The following is a 15,136-nucleotide window of genomic DNA, read 5'->3' on the forward strand; positions in this document are numbered from 1 at the left end:
TCCTTTTCCCGCCATTAGCCAATACACATTCTTTATCCCGCCATGGGTCTATCTTTGGGCTGTGGGAAAGGCAAGTTCGATGTCAAACGCCTCCTTATCATTTTGCGTGAAAAGCTGAAAATAAGGAAGGTAGGCACTGCTGAGATTCGAACTCAGTATCTCCTGTTTACTAGACAGGCGCTTTAACCAACTAAGCCACAGCGCCACAAGAGGAAGCCGCCGGGTGCCCGGGTTACAATACGGGCGCTTTAACCAACCAAGCCACAGTGCCACGGAAAGAAAGCGCTGGATCTCCTGTTTACTAGACAGGCGCTTGAAACGACCAAGCCACAGCGCCCTGCGAATAAACCGCCGCCGGGAAGCCTGCCAAACGGCATCTCTAATGGATGACTCCAATTTCTGCGCGCCTGTATTATTTGACGCAGCCCTTACAGCGTTTGCCTTTTTATCCCATCCTCGCCAGGAGGACCCATGTGGACAATAGAAGTCCCCCCTCCCCTTCCCTTCACGCCCCCCAAACATCCGCAGTGAGTTTCACGGGGTTGCCTTTGCAAAAGCTAAGAGACCTTCACTTCTATTCCATACTCGGCAGCAACATTTAATAATAGGAAGTCCCTGCGAGTCGTGACATTTAAGAAATCAAATCTTTTTGGGAAAGGCGCTGCTTGAAACCGCACGGACAAATTGGCAGAATGCCACAGCAGTTGGACGCATGTGGAGGGCTAGAGATTTGTGGTGGCGTGGCTGATTGAGCCAGCGCAGCATGCATCCAGATCTGTCTTGCTTTCACGGCATATTTAAGGAATAGACTGATTGAAGGAATGCCAGGGAAGTACAGACATGAGTAAGAACTATTGATGACTAGAGACATTTTGGCATTTAAACCCTTGGCGTGTGTTTATCTCTGGTAGACTTTCCACTAGAAAGACATTATATACCGTAGGAGGTGAGATAAGGCCCACTGGGCCAATGAACGACGCTACACGAGGTTGAGTGGAAACGCAGCCCAAGGCTCCTCAAAATTCTTTTGGGGATGTTGGGAATCGGCCGCCGCCAGGACGAGGTGGCCGAGTGGTTAAGGCGATGGACTGCTAATCCATTGTGCTCTGCATGCATGGGTTCGAATCCCATCCTCGTCGATTCTTTCTGACGTTTCCCACTTGGAAACTTGCTTTGCTGAGCCTCTTTTGTCTGCCAGCGGATGCCCAGAGCACGGACATTCACAATCACCATTCAAGAAGGGCCGTTGGCAAACTCTGCAATGACGTCTGGATGGATGGTGTGGCCGATGAAGGGGGGCACTAGGAAGTCACCTCTCTTTTCATTTGTCTGGCTTGATGCCATCCTATATCCTCTAAAGAAGGTGGTGGCAGAGTTCCTCCTTTTCCCGCCATTAGCCAATACACATTCTTTATCCCGCCATGGGTCTATCTTTGGGCTGTGGGAAAGGCAAGTTCGATGTCAAACGCCTCCTTATCATTTTGCGTGAAAAGCTGAAAATAGGGAAGGTAGGCACTGCTGAGATTCGAACTCAGGATCTCCTGTTTACTAGACAGGCGCTTTAACCAACTAAGCCACAGCGCCACATGAGGAAGCCGCCGGGTGCCCGGGTTACAATACGGGCGCTTTAACCAACCAAGCCACAGTGCCACGGAAAGAAAGCGCTGGATTTCCTGTTTACTAGACAGGCGCTTGAAACGACCAAGCCACAGCGCCCTGCGAATAAACCGCCGCCGGGAAGCCTGCCAAACGGCATCTCTAATGGATGACTCCAATTTCTGCGCGCCTGTATTATTTGACGCAGCCCTTACAGCGTTTGCCTTTTTATCCCATCCTCGCCAGGAGGACCCATGTGGACAATAGAAGTCCCCCCTCCCCTTCCCTTCACGCCCCCCAAACATCCGCAGTGAGTTTCACGGGGTTGCCTTTGCAAAAGCTAAGAGACCTTCACTTCTATTCCATACTCGGCAGCAACATTTAATAATAGGAAGTCCCTGCGAGTCGTGACATTTAAGAAATCAAATCTTTTTGGGAAAGGCGCTGCTTGAAACCGCACGGACAAATTGGCAGAATGCCACAGCAGTTGGACGCATGTGGAGGGCTAGAGATTTGTGGTGGCATGGCTGATTGAGCCAGCGCAGCATGCATCCAGATCTGTCTTGCTTTCACGGCATATTTAAGGAATAGACTGATTGAAGGAATGCCAGGGAAGTACAGACATGAGTAAGAACTATTGATGACTAGAGACATTTTGGCATTTAAACCCTTGGCGTGGGTTTATCTCTGGTAGACTTTCCACTAGAAAGACATTATATACCGTAGGAGGTGAGATAAGGCCCACTGGGCCAATGAACGACGCTACACGAGGTTGAGTGGAAACGCAGCCCAAGGCTCCTCAAAATTCTTTTGGGGATGTTGGGAATCGGCCGCCGCCAGGACGAGGTGGCCGAGTGGTTAAGGCGATGGACTGCTAATCCATTGTGCTCTGCATGCATGGGTTCGAATCCCATCCTCGTCGATTCTTTCTGACGTTTCCCACTTGGAAACTTGCTTTGCTGAGCCTCTTTTGTCTGCCAGCGGATGCCCAGAGCACGGACATTCGCAATCACCATTCAAGAAGGGCCGTTGGCAAACTCTGCAATGACGTCTGGATGGATGGATGGTGTGGCCGATGAAGGGGGGCACTAGGAAGTCACCTCTCTTTTCATTTGTCTGGCTTGATGCCATCCTATATCCTCTAAAGAAGGTGGTGGCAGAGTTCCTCCTTTTCCCGCCATTAGCCAATACACATTCTTTATCCCGCCATGGGTCTATCTTTGGGCTGTGGGAAAGGCAAGTTCGATGTCAAACGCCTCCTTATCATTTTGCGTGAAAAGCTGAAAATAGGGAAGGTAGGCACTGCTGAGATTCGAACTCAGGATCTTCCTGTTTACTAGACAGGCGCTTTAACCAACTAAGCCACAGCGCCACATGAGGAAGCCGCCGGGTGCCCGGGTTACAATACGGGCGCTTTAACCAACCAAGCCACAGTGCCACGGAAAGAAAGCGCTGGATTTCCTGTTTACTAGACAGGCGCTTGAAACCACCAAGCCACAGCGCCCTGCGAATAAACCGCCGCCGGGAAGCCTGCCAAACGGCATCTCTAATGGATGACTCCAATTTCTGCGCGCCTGTATTATTTGACGCAGCCCTTACAGCGTTTGCCTTTTTATCCCATCCTCGCCAGGAGGACCCATGTGGACAATAGAAGTCCCCCCTCCCCTTCCCTTCACGCCCCCCAAACATCCGCAGTGAGTTTCACGGGGTTGCCTTTGCAAAAGCTAAGAGACCTTCACTTCTATTCCATACTCGGCAGCAACATTTAATAATAGGAAGTCCCTGCGAGTCGTGACATTTAAGAAATCAAATCTTTTTGGGAAAGGCGCTGCTTGAAACCGCACGGACAAATTGGCAGAATGCCACAGCAGTTGGACGCATGTGGAGGGCTAGAGATTTGTGGTGGCGTGGCTGATTGAGCCAGCGCAGCATGCATCCAGATCTGTCTTGCTTTCACGGCATATTTAAGGAATAGACTGATTGAAGGAATGCCAGGGAAGTACAGACATGAGTAAGAACTATTGATGACTAGAGACATTTTGGCATTTAAACCCTTGGCGTGTGTTTATCTCTGGTAGACTTTCCACTAGAAAGACATTATATACCGTAGGAGGTGAGATAAGGCCCACTGGGCCAATGAACGACGCTACACGAGGTTGAGTGGAAACGCAGCCCAAGGCTCCTCAAAATTCTTTTGGGGATGTTGGGAATCGGCCGCCGCCAGGATGAGGTGGCCGAGTGGTTAAGGCGATGGACTGCTAATCCATTGTGCTCTGCATGCATGGGTTCGAATCCCATCCTCGTCGATTCTTTCTGACGTTTCCCACTTGGAAACTTGCTTTGCTGAGCCTCTTTTGTCTGCCAGCGGATGCCCAGAGCACGGACATTCGCAATCACCATTCAAGAAGGGCCGTTGGCAAACTCTGCAATGACGTCTGGATGGATGGTGTGGCCGATGAAGGGGGGCACTAGGAAGTCACCTCTCTTTTCATTTGTCTGGCTTGATGCCATCCTATATCCTCTAAAGAAGGTGGTGGCAGAGTTCCTCCTTTTCCCGCCATTAGCCAATACACATTCTTTATCCCGCCATGGGTCTATCTTTGGGCTGTGGGAAAGGCAAGTTCGATGTCAAACGCCTCCTTATCATTTTGCGTGAAAAGCTGAAAATAGGGAAGGTAGGCACTGCTGAGATTCGAACTCAGGATCTCCTGTTTACTAGACAGGCGCTTTAACCAACTAAGCCACAGCGCCACAAGAGGAAGCCGCCGGGTGCCCGGGTTACAATACGGGCGCTTTAACCAACCAAGCCACAGTGCCACGGAAAGAAAGCGCTGGATCTCCTGTTTACTAGACAGGCGCTTGAAACGACCAAGCCACAGCGCCCTGCGAATAAACCGCCGCCGGGAAGCCTGCCAAACGGCATCTCTAATGGATGACTCCAATTTCTGCGCGCCTGTATTATTTGACGCAGCCCTTACAGCGTTTGCCTTTTTATCCCATCTTCGCCAGGAGGACCCATGTGGACAATAGAAGTCCCCCCTCCCCTTCCCTTCACGCCCCCCAAACATCCGCAGTGAGTTTCACGGGGTTGCCTTTGCAAAAGCTAAGAGACCTTCACTTCTATTCCATACTCGGCAGCAACATTTAATAATAGGAAGTCCCTGCGAGTCGTGACATTTAAGAAATCAAATCTTTTTGGGAAAGGCGCTGCTTGAAACCGCACGGACAAATTGGCAGAATGCCACAGCAGTTGGACGCATGTGGAGGGCTAGAGATTTGTGGTGGCGTGGCTGATTGAGCCAGCGCAGCATGCATCCAGATCTGTCTTGCTTTCACGGCATATTTAAGGAATAGACTGATTGAAGGAATGCCAGGGAAGTACAGACATGAGTAAGAACTATTGATGACTAGAGACATTTTGGCATTTAAACCCTTGGCGTGTGTTTATCTCTGGTAGACTTTCCACTAGAAAGACATTATATACCGTAGGAGGTGAGATAAGGCCCACTGGGCCAATGAACGACGCTACACGAGGTTGAGTGGAAACGCAGCCCAAGGCTCCTCAAAATTCTTTTGGGGATGTTGGGAATCGGCCGCCGCCAGGACGAGGTGGCCGAGTGGTTAAGGCGATGGACTGCTAATCCATTGTGCTCTGCGTGCATGGGTTCGAATCCCATCCTCGTCGATTCTTTCTGACGTTTCCCACTTGGAAACTTGCTTTGCTGAGCCTCTTTTGTCTGCCAGCGGATGCCCAGAGCACGGACATTCGCAATCACCATTCAAGAAGGGCCGTTGGCAAACTCTGCAATGACGTCTGGATGGATGGTGTGGCCGATGAAGGGGGGCACTAGGAAGTCACCTCTCTTTTCATTTGTCTGGCTTGATGCCATCCTATATCCTCTAAAGAAAGTGGTGGCAGAGTTCCTCCTTTTCCCGCCATTAGCCAATACACATTCTTTATCCCGCCATGGGTCTATCTTTGGGCTGTGGGAAAGGCAAGTTCGATGTCAAACGCCTCCTTATCATTTTGCGTGATAAGCTGAAAATAGGGAAGGTAGGCACTGCTGAGATTCGAACTCAGGATCTCCTGTTTACTAGACAGGCGCTTTAACCAACTAAGCCACAGCGCCACATGAGGAAGCCGCCGGGTGCCCGGGTTACAATATGGGCGCTTTAACCAACCAAGCCACAGTGCCACGGAAAGAAAGCGCTGGATCTCCTGTTTACTAGACAGGCGCTTGAAACGACCAAGCCACAGCGCCCTGCGAATAAACCGCCGCCGGGAAGCCTGCCAAACGGCATCTCTAATGGATGACTCCAATTTCTGCGCGCCTGTATTATTTGACGCAGCCCTTACAGCGTTTGCCTTTTTATCCCATCCTCGCCAGGAGGACCCATGTGGACAATAGAAGTCCCCCCTCCCCTTCCCTTCACGCCCCCCAAACATCCGCAGTGAGTTTCACGGGGTTGCCTTTGCAAAAGCTAAGAGACCTTCACTTCTATTCCATACTCGGCAGCAACATTTAATAATAGGAAGTCCCTGCGAGTCGTGACATTTAAGAAATCAAATCTTTTTGGGAAAGGCGCTGCTTGAAACCGCACGGACAAATTGGCAGAATGCCACAGCAGTTGGACGCATGTGGAGGGCTAGAGATTTGTGGTGGCGTGGCTGATTGAGCCAGCGCAGCATGCATCCAGATCTGTCTTGCTTTCACGGCATATTTAAGGAATAGACTGATTGAAGGAATGCCAGGGAAGTACAGACATGAGTAAGAACTATTGATGACTAGAGACATTTTGGCATTTAAACCCTTGGCGTGGGTTTATCTCTGGTAGACTTTCCACTAGAAAGACATTATATACCGTAGGAGGTGAGATAAGGCCCACTGGGCCAATGAACGACGCTACACGAGGTTGAGTGGAAACGCAGCCCAAGGCTCCTCAAAATTCTTTTGGGGATGTTGGGAATCGGCCGCCGCCAGGACGAGGTGGCCGAGTGGTTAAGGCGATGGACTGCTAATCCATTGTGCTCTGCATGCATGGGTTCGAATCCCATCCTCGTCGATTCTTTCTGACGTTTCCCACTTGGAAACTTGCTTTGCTGAGCCTCTTTTGTCTGCCAGCGGATGCCCAGAGCACGGACATTCACAATCACCATTCAAGAAGGGCCGTTGGCAAACTCTGCAATGACGTCTGGATGGATGGTGTGGCCGATGAAGGGGGGCACTAGGAAGTCACCTCTCTTTTCATTTGTCTGGCTTGATGCCATCCTATATCCTCTAAAGAAGGTGGTGGCAGAGTTCCTCCTTTTCCCGCCATTAGCCAATACACATTCTTTATCCCGCCATGGGTCTATCTTTGGGCTGTGGGAAAGGCAAGTTCGATGTCAAACGCCTCCTTATCATTTTGCGTGAAAAGCTGAAAATAGGGAAGGTAGGCACTGCTGAGATTCGAACTCAGGATCTCCTGTTTACTAGACAGGCGCTTTAACCAACTAAGCCACAGCGCCACATGAGGAAGCCGCCGGGTGCCCGGGTTACAATACGGGCGCTTTAACCAACCAAGCCACAGTGCCACGGAAAGAAAGCGCTGGATCTCCTGTTTACTAGACAGGCGCTTGAAACGACCAAGCCACAGCGCCCTGCGAATAAACCGCCGCCGGGAAGCCTGCCAAACGGCATCTCTAATGGATGACTCCAATTTCTGCTCGCCTGTATTATTTGACGCAGCCCTTACAGCGTTTGCCTTTTTATCCCATCCTCGCCAGGAGGACCCATGTGGACAATAGAAGTCCCCCCTCCCCTTCCCTTCACGCCCCCCAAACATCCGCAGTGAGTTTCACGGGGTTGCCTTTGCAAAAGCTAAGAGACCTTCACTTCTATTCCATACTCGGCAGCAACATTTAATAATAGGAAGTCCCTGCGAGTCGTGACATTTAAGAAATCAAATCTTTTTGGGAAAGGCGCTGCTTGAAACCGCACGGACAAATTGGCAGAATGCCACAGCAGTTGGACGCATGTGGAGGGCTAGAGATTTGTGGTGGCGTGGCTGATTGAGCCAGCGCAGCATGCATCCAGATCTGTCTTGCTTTCACGGCATATTTAAGGAATAGACTGATTGAAGGAATGCCAGGGAAGTACAGACATGAGTAAGAACTATTGATGACTAGAGACATTTTGGCATTTAAACCCTTGGCGTGGGTTTATCTCTGGTAGACTTTCCACTAGAAAGACATTATATACCGTAGGAGGTGAGATAAGGCCCACTGGGCCAATGAACGACGCTACACGAGGTTGAGTGGAAACGCAGCCCAAGGCTCCTCAAAATTCTTTTGGGGATGTTGGGAATCGGCCGCCGCCAGGACGAGGTGGCCGAGTGGTTAAGGCGATGGACTGCTAATCCATTGTGCTCTGCATGCATGGGTTCGAATCCCATCCTCGTCGATTCTTTCTGACGTTTCCCACTTGGAAACTTGCTTTGCTGAGCCTCTTTTGTCTGCCAGCGGATGCCCAGAGCACGGACATTCGCAATCACCATTCAAGAAGGGCCGTTGGCAAACTCTGCAATGACGTCTGGATGGATGGTGTGGCCGATGAAGGGGGGCACTAGGAAGTCACCTCTCTTTTCATTTGTCTGGCTTGATGCCATCCTATATCCTCTAAAGAAGGTGGTGGCAGAGTTCCTCCTTTTCCCGCCATTAGCCAATACACATTCTTTATCCTGCCATGGGTCTATCTTTGGTCTGTGGGAAAGGCAAGTTCGATGTCAAACGCCTCCTTATCATTTTGCGTGAAAAGCTGAAAATAGGGAAGGTAGGCACTGCTGAGATTCGAACTCAGGATCTCCTGTTTACTAGACAGGCGCTTTAACCAACTAAGCCACAGCGCCACATGAGGAAGCCGCCGGGTGCCCGGGTTACAATACGGGCGCTTTAACCAACCAAGCCACAGTGCCACGGAAAGAAAGCGCTGGATCTCCTGTTTACTAGACAGGCGCTTGAAACGACCAAGCCACAGCGCCCTGTGAATAAACCGCCGCCGGGAAGCCTGCCAAACGGCATCTCTAATGGATGACTCCAATTTCTGCGCGCCTGTATTATTTGACGCAGCCCTTACAGCGTTTGCCTTTTTATCCCATCCTCGCCAGGAGGACCCATGTGAACAATAGAAGTCCCCCCTCCCCTTCCCTTCACGCCCCCCAAACATCCGCAGTGAGTTTCACGGGGTTGCCTTTGCAAAAGCTAAGAGACCTTCACTTCTATTCCATACTCGGCAGCAACATTTAATAATAGGAAGTCCCTGCGAGTCGTGACATTTAAGAAATCAAATCTTTTTGGGAAAGGCGCTGCTTGAAACCGCACGGACAAATTGGCAGAATGCCACAGCAGTTGGACGCATGTGGAGTGCTAGAGATTTGTGGTGGCGTGGCTGATTGAGCCAGCGCAGCATGCATCGAGATCTGTCTTGCTTTCACGGCATATTTAAGGAATAGACTGATTGAAGGAATGCCAGGGAAGTACAGACATGAGTAAGAACTATTGATGACTAGAGACATTTTGGCATTTAAACCCTTGGCGTGGGTTTATCTCTGGTAGACTTTCCACTAGAAAGACATTATATACCGCAGGAGGTGAGATAAGGCCCACTGGGCCAATGAACGACGCTACACGAGGTTGAGTGGAAACGCAGCCCAAGGCTCCTCAAAATTCTTTTGGGGATGTTGGGAATCGGCCGCCGCCAGGACGAGGTGGCCGAGTGGTTAAGCCGATGGACTGCTAATCCATTGTGCTCTGCATGCATGGGTTCAAATCCCATCCTCGTCGATTCTTTCTGACGTTTCCCACTTGGAAACTTGCTTTGCTGAGCCTCTTTTGTCTGCCAGCGGATGCCCAGAGCACGGACATTCGCAATCACCATTCAAGAAGGGCCGTTGGCAAACTCTGCAATGACGTCTGGATGGATGGTGTGGCCGATGAAGGGGGGCACTAGGAAGTCACCTCTCTTTTCATTTGTCTGGCTTGATGCCATCCTATATCCTCTAAAGAAGGTGGTGGCAGAGTTCCTCCTTTTCCCGCCATTAGCCAATACACATTCTTTATCCCGCCATGGGTCTATCTTTGGGCTGTGGGAAAGGCAAGTTCGATGTCAAACGCCTCCTTATCATTTTGCGTAAAAAGCTGAAAATAGGGAAGGTAGGCACTGCTGAGATTCGAACTCAGGATCTGCCTGTTTACTAGACAGGCGCTTTAACCAACTAAGCCACAGCGCCACATGAGGAAGCCGCCGGGTGCCCGGGTTACAATATGGGCGCTTTAACCAACCAAGCCACAGTGCCACGGATAGAAAGCGCTGGATCTCCTGTTTACTAGACAGGCGCTTGAAACGACCAAGCCACAGCGCCCTGCGAATAAACCGCCGCCGGGAAGCCTGCCAAACGGCATCTCTAATGGATGACTCCAATTTCTGCGCGCCTGTATTATTTGACGCAGCCCTTACAGCGTTTGCCTTTTTATCCCATCCTCGCCAGGAGGACCCATGTGGACAATAGAAGTCCCCCCTCCCCTTCCCTTCACGCCCCCCAAACATCCGCAGTGAGTTTCACGGGGTTGCCTTTGCAAAAGCTAAGAGACCTTCACTTCTATTCCATACTCGGCAGCAACATTTAATAATAGGAAGTCCCTGCGAGTCGTGACATTTAAGAAATCAAATCTTTTTGGGAAAGGCGCTGCTTGAAACCGCACGGACAAATTGGCAGAATGCCACAGCAGTTGGACGCATGTGGAGGGCTAGAGATTTGTGGTGGCGTGGCTGATTGAGCCAGCGCAGCATGCATCGAGATCTGTCTTGCTTTCACGGCATATTTAAGGAATAGACTGATTGAAGGAATGCCAGGGAAGTACAGACATGAGTAAGAACTATTGATGACTAGAGACATTTTGGCATTTAAACCCTTGGCGTGGGTTTATCTCTGGTAGACTTTCCACTAGAAAGACATTATATACCGTAGGAGGTGAGATAAGGCCCACTGGGCCAATGAACGACGCTACACGAGGTTGAGTGGAAACGCAGCCCAAGGCTCCTCAAAATTCTTTTGGGGATGTTGGGAATCGGCCGCCGCCAGGACGAGGTGGCCGAGTGGTTAAGGCGATGGACTGCTAATCCATTGTGCTCTGCATGCATGGGTTCGAATCCCATCCTCGTCGAATCTTTCTGACGTTTCCCACTTGGAAACTTGCTTTGCTGAGCCTCTTTTGTCTGCCAGCGGATGCCCAGAGCACGGACATTCGCAATCACCATTCAAGAAGGGCCGTTGGCAAACTCTGCAATGACGTCTGGATGGATGGTGTGGCCGATGAAGGGGGGCACTAGGAAGTCACCTCTCTTTTCATTTGTCTGGCTTGATGCCATCCTATATCCTCTAAAGAAGGTGGTGGCAGAGTTCCTCCTTTTCCCGCCATTAGCCAATACACATTCTTTATCCCGCCATGGGTCTATCTTTGGGCTGTGGGAAAGGCAAGTTCGATGTCAAACGCCTCCTTATCATTTTGCGTGAAAAGCTGAAAATGGGGAAGGTAGGCACTGCTGAGATTCGAACTCAGGATCTCCTGTTTACTAGACAGGCGCTTTAACCAACTAAGCCACAGCGCCACATGAGGAAGCCGCCGGGTGCCCGGGTTACAATACGGGCGCTTTAACCAACCAAGCCACAGTGCCACGGAAAGAAAGCGCTGGATTTCCTGTTTACTAGACAGGCGCTTGAAACGACCAAGCCACAGCGCCCTGCGAATAAACCGCCGCCGGGAAGCCTGCCAAACGGCATCTCTAATGGATGACTCCAATTTCTGCGCGCCTGTATTATTTGACGCAGCCCTTACAGCGTTTGCCTTTTTATCCCATCCTCGCCAGGAGGACCCATGTGGACAATAGAAGTCCCCCCTCCCCTTCCCTTCACGCCCCCCAAACATCCGCAGTGAGTTTCACGGGGTTGCCTTTGCAAAAGCTAAGAGACCTTCACTTCTATTCCATACTCAGCAGCAACATTTAATAATAGGAAGTCCCTGCGAGTCGTGACATTTAAGAAATCAAATCTTTTTGGGAAAGGCGCTGCTTGAAACCGCACGGACAAATTGGCAGAATGCCACAGCAGTTGGACGCATGTGGAGGGCTAGAGATTTGTGGTGGCGTGGCTGATTGAGCCAGCGCAGCATGCATCCAGATCTGTCTTGCTTTCACGGCATATTTAAGGAATAGACTGATTGAAGGAATGCCAGGGAAGTACAGACATGAGTAAGAACTATTGATGACTAGAGACATTTTGGCATTTAAACCCTTGGCGTGTGTTTATCTCTGGTAGACTTTCCACTAGAAAGACATTATATACCGTAGGAGGTGAGATAAGGCCCACTGGGCCAATGAACGACGCTACACGAGGTTGAGTGGAAACGCAGCCCAAGGCTCCTCAAAATTCTTTTGGGGATGTTGGGAATCGGCCGCCGCCAGGACGAGGTGGCCGAGTGGTTAAGGCGATGGACTGCTAATCCATCGTGCTCTGCATGCATGGGTTCGAATCCCATCCTCGTCGATTCTTTCTGACGTTTCCCACTTGGAAACTTGCTTTGCTGAGCCTCTTTTGTCTGCCAGCGGATGCCCAGAGCACGGACATTCGCAATCACCATTCAAGAAGGGCCGTTGGCAAACTCTGCAATGACGTCTGGATGGATGGTGTGGCCGATGAAGGGGGGCACTAGGAAGTCACCTCTCTTTTCATTTGTCTGGCTTGATGCCATCCTATATCCTCTAAAGAAGGTGGTGGCAGAGTTCCTCCTTTTCCCGCCATTAGCCAATACACATTCTTTATCCCGCCATGGGTCTATCTTTGGGCTGTGGGAAAGGCAAGTTCGATGTCAAACGCCTCCTTATCATTTTGCGTGAAAAGCTGAAAATAGGGAAGGTAGGCACTGCTGAGATTCGAACTCAGGATCTCCTGTTTACTAGACAGGCGCTTTAACCAACTAAGCCACAGCGCCACATGAGGAAGCCGCCGGGTGCCCGGGTTACAATACGGGCGCTTTAACCAACCAAGCCACAGTGCCACGGAAAGAAAGCGCTGGATCTCCTGTTTACTAGACAGGCGCTTGAAACGACCAAGCCACAGCGCCCTGCGAATAAACCGCCGCCGGGAAGCCTGCCAAACGGCATCTCTAATGGATGACTCCAATTTCTGCGCGCCTGTATTATTTGACGCAGCCCTTACAGCGTTTGCCTTTTTATCCCATCCTCGCCAGGAGGACCCATGTGGACAATAGAAGTCCCCCCTCCCCTTCCCTTCACGCCCCCCAAACATCCGCAGTGAGTTTCACGGGGTTGCCTTTGCAAAAGCTAAGAGACCTTCACTTCTATTCCATACTCGGCAGCAACATTTAATAATAGGAAGTCCCTGCGAGTCGTGACATTTAAGAAATCAAATCTTTTTGGGAAAGGCGCTGCTTGAAACCGCACGGACAAATTGGCAGAATGCCACAGCAGTTGGACGCATGTGGAGGGCTAGAGATTTGTGGTGGCGTGGCTGATTGAGCCAGCGCAGCATGCATCCAGATCTGTCTTGCTTTCACGGCATATTTAAGGAATAGACTGATTGAAGGAATGCCAGGGAAGTACAGACATGAGTAAGAACTATTGATGACTAGAGACATTTTGGCATTTAAACCCTTGGCGTGGGTTTATCTCTGGTAGACTTTCCACTAGAAAGACATTATATACCGTAGGAGGTGAGATAAGGCCCAGTGGGCCAATGAACGACGCTACACGAGGTTGAGTGGAAACGCAGCCCAAGGCTCCTCAAAATTCTTTTGGGGATGTTGGGAATCGGCCGCCGCCAGGACGAGGTGGCCGAGTGGTTAAGGCGATGGACTGCTAATCCATTGTGCTCTGCATGCATGGGTTCGAATCCCATCCTCGTCGATTCTTTCTGACGTTTCCCACTTGGAAACTTGCTTTGCTGAGCCTCTTTTGTCTGCCAGCGGATGCCCAGAGCACGGACATTCGCAATCACCATTCAAGAAGGGCCGTTGGCAAACTCTGCAATGACGTCTGGATGGATGGATGGTGTGGCCGATGAAGGGGGGCACTAGGAAGTCACCTCTCTTTTCATTTGTCTGGCTTGATGCCATCCTATATCCTCTAAAGAAGGTGGTGGCAGAGTTCCTCCTTTTCCCGCCATTAGCCAATACACATTCTTTATCCCGCCATGGGTCTATCTTTGGGCTGTGGGAAAGGCAAGTTCGATGTCAAACGCCTCCTTATCATTTTGCGTGAAAAGCTGAAAATAGGGAAGGTAGGCACTGCTGAGATTCGAACTCAGGATCTCCTGTTTACTAGACAGGCGCTTTAACCAACTAAGCCACAGCGCCACAAGAGGAAGCCGCCGGGTGCCCGGGTTACAATACGGGCGCTTTAACCAACCAAGCCACAGTGCCACGGAAAGAAAGCGCTGGATCTCCTGTTTACTAGACAGGCGCTTGAAACGACCAAGCCACAGCGCCCTGCGAATAAACCGCCGCCGGGAAGCCTGCCAAACGGCATCTCTAATGGATGACTCCAATTTCTGCGCGCCTGTATTATTTGACGCAGCCCTTACAGCGTTTGCCTTTTTATCCCATCCTCGCCAGGAGGACCCATGTGGACAATAGAAGTCCCCCCTCCCCTTCCCTTCACGCCCCCCAAACATCCGCAGTGAGTTTCACGGGGTTGCCTTTGCAAAAGCTAAGAGACCTTCACTTCTATTCCATACTCGGCAGCAACATTTAATAATAGGAAGTCCCTGCGAGTCGTGACATTTAAGAAATCAAATCTTTTTGGGAAAGGCGCTGCTTGAAACCGCACGGACAAATTGGCAGAATGCCACAGCAGTTGGACGCATGTGGAGGGCTAGAGATTTGTGGTGGCGTGGCTGATTGAGCCAGCGCAGCATGCATCCAGATCTGTCTTGCTTTCACGGCATATTTAAGGAATAGACTGATTGAAGGAATGCCAGGGAAGTACAGACATGAGTAAGAACTATTGATGACTAGAGACATTTTGGCATTTAAACCCTTGGCGTGTGTTTATCTCTGGTAGACTTTCCACTAGAAAGACATTATATACCGTAGGAGGTGAGATAAGGCCCACTGGGCCAATGAACGACGCTACACGAGGTTGAGTGGAAACGCAGCCCAAGGCTCCTCGAAATTCTTTTGGGGATGTTGGGAATCGGCCGCCGCCAGGACGAGGTGGCCGAGTGGTTAAGGCGATGGACTGCTAATCCATTGTGCTCTGCATGCATGGGTTCGAATCCCATCCTCGTCGAATCTTTCTGACGTTTCCCACTTGGAAACTTGCTTTGCTGAGCCTCTTTTGTCTGCCAGCGGATGCCCAGAGCACGGACATTCGCAATCACCATTCAAGAAGGGCCGTTGGCAAACTCTGCAATGACGTCTGGATGGATGGTGTGGCCGATGAAGGGGGGCACTAGGAAGTCACCTCTCTTTTCATTTGTCTGGCTT

At 50.6% G+C, this 15,136-nt stretch overlaps 20 non-coding genes across 20 annotated transcripts; 10 read left to right on the top strand and 10 right to left on the bottom strand.

The window, feature by feature from the left end:
* Positions 1 to 131: 131 nt before the first annotated feature.
* Positions 132 to 205, bottom strand: TRNAT-AGU (transfer RNA threonine (anticodon AGU)). The gene has a single exon. It is a non-coding gene; the product is annotated as a tRNA-Thr (tRNA).
* Positions 206 to 1,057: 852 nt separating this feature from the next.
* TRNAS-GCU (transfer RNA serine (anticodon GCU)) lies at positions 1,058 to 1,139 on the top strand. The gene has a single exon. It is a non-coding gene; the product is annotated as a tRNA-Ser (tRNA).
* A 371-nt stretch (positions 1,140 to 1,510) lies between these two features.
* TRNAT-AGU (transfer RNA threonine (anticodon AGU)) lies at positions 1,511 to 1,584 on the bottom strand. Its single transcript has one exon. It is a non-coding gene; the product is annotated as a tRNA-Thr (tRNA).
* Positions 1,585 to 2,436: 852 nt separating this feature from the next.
* Positions 2,437 to 2,518, top strand: TRNAS-GCU (transfer RNA serine (anticodon GCU)). Its single transcript has one exon. It is a non-coding gene; the product is annotated as a tRNA-Ser (tRNA).
* Positions 2,519 to 2,893: 375 nt separating this feature from the next.
* Positions 2,894 to 2,968, bottom strand: TRNAT-AGU (transfer RNA threonine (anticodon AGU)). The gene has a single exon. It is a non-coding gene; the product is annotated as a tRNA-Thr (tRNA).
* Positions 2,969 to 3,820: 852 nt separating this feature from the next.
* On the top strand, positions 3,821 to 3,902 carry TRNAS-GCU (transfer RNA serine (anticodon GCU)). Its single transcript has one exon. It is a non-coding gene; the product is annotated as a tRNA-Ser (tRNA).
* Positions 3,903 to 4,273: 371 nt separating this feature from the next.
* TRNAT-AGU (transfer RNA threonine (anticodon AGU)) lies at positions 4,274 to 4,347 on the bottom strand. The gene has a single exon. It is a non-coding gene; the product is annotated as a tRNA-Thr (tRNA).
* Positions 4,348 to 5,199: 852 nt separating this feature from the next.
* Positions 5,200 to 5,281, top strand: TRNAS-GCU (transfer RNA serine (anticodon GCU)). Its single transcript has one exon. It is a non-coding gene; the product is annotated as a tRNA-Ser (tRNA).
* Positions 5,282 to 5,652: 371 nt separating this feature from the next.
* TRNAT-AGU (transfer RNA threonine (anticodon AGU)) lies at positions 5,653 to 5,726 on the bottom strand. Its single transcript has one exon. It is a non-coding gene; the product is annotated as a tRNA-Thr (tRNA).
* Positions 5,727 to 6,578: 852 nt separating this feature from the next.
* On the top strand, positions 6,579 to 6,660 carry TRNAS-GCU (transfer RNA serine (anticodon GCU)). Its single transcript has one exon. It is a non-coding gene; the product is annotated as a tRNA-Ser (tRNA).
* Positions 6,661 to 7,031: 371 nt separating this feature from the next.
* On the bottom strand, positions 7,032 to 7,105 carry TRNAT-AGU (transfer RNA threonine (anticodon AGU)). Its single transcript has one exon. It is a non-coding gene; the product is annotated as a tRNA-Thr (tRNA).
* An 852-nt stretch (positions 7,106 to 7,957) lies between these two features.
* On the top strand, positions 7,958 to 8,039 carry TRNAS-GCU (transfer RNA serine (anticodon GCU)). Its single transcript has one exon. It is a non-coding gene; the product is annotated as a tRNA-Ser (tRNA).
* A 371-nt stretch (positions 8,040 to 8,410) lies between these two features.
* Positions 8,411 to 8,484, bottom strand: TRNAT-AGU (transfer RNA threonine (anticodon AGU)). The gene has a single exon. It is a non-coding gene; the product is annotated as a tRNA-Thr (tRNA).
* A 2,232-nt stretch (positions 8,485 to 10,716) lies between these two features.
* On the top strand, positions 10,717 to 10,798 carry TRNAS-GCU (transfer RNA serine (anticodon GCU)). Its single transcript has one exon. It is a non-coding gene; the product is annotated as a tRNA-Ser (tRNA).
* Positions 10,799 to 11,169: 371 nt separating this feature from the next.
* Positions 11,170 to 11,243, bottom strand: TRNAT-AGU (transfer RNA threonine (anticodon AGU)). Its single transcript has one exon. It is a non-coding gene; the product is annotated as a tRNA-Thr (tRNA).
* An 852-nt stretch (positions 11,244 to 12,095) lies between these two features.
* On the top strand, positions 12,096 to 12,177 carry TRNAS-GCU (transfer RNA serine (anticodon GCU)). Its single transcript has one exon. It is a non-coding gene; the product is annotated as a tRNA-Ser (tRNA).
* Positions 12,178 to 12,548: 371 nt separating this feature from the next.
* On the bottom strand, positions 12,549 to 12,622 carry TRNAT-AGU (transfer RNA threonine (anticodon AGU)). The gene has a single exon. It is a non-coding gene; the product is annotated as a tRNA-Thr (tRNA).
* Positions 12,623 to 13,474: 852 nt separating this feature from the next.
* On the top strand, positions 13,475 to 13,556 carry TRNAS-GCU (transfer RNA serine (anticodon GCU)). Its single transcript has one exon. It is a non-coding gene; the product is annotated as a tRNA-Ser (tRNA).
* A 375-nt stretch (positions 13,557 to 13,931) lies between these two features.
* TRNAT-AGU (transfer RNA threonine (anticodon AGU)) lies at positions 13,932 to 14,005 on the bottom strand. The gene has a single exon. It is a non-coding gene; the product is annotated as a tRNA-Thr (tRNA).
* An 852-nt stretch (positions 14,006 to 14,857) lies between these two features.
* Positions 14,858 to 14,939, top strand: TRNAS-GCU (transfer RNA serine (anticodon GCU)). The gene has a single exon. It is a non-coding gene; the product is annotated as a tRNA-Ser (tRNA).
* The last annotated feature ends 197 nt before the right edge of the window (positions 14,940 to 15,136 follow it).

This window comes from Leptodactylus fuscus, chromosome 7, assembly GCF_031893055.1.
Source record: "Leptodactylus fuscus isolate aLepFus1 chromosome 7, aLepFus1.hap2, whole genome shotgun sequence".
NCBI classification, from domain to species: Eukaryota; Metazoa; Chordata; class Amphibia; order Anura; family Leptodactylidae; genus Leptodactylus; species Leptodactylus fuscus.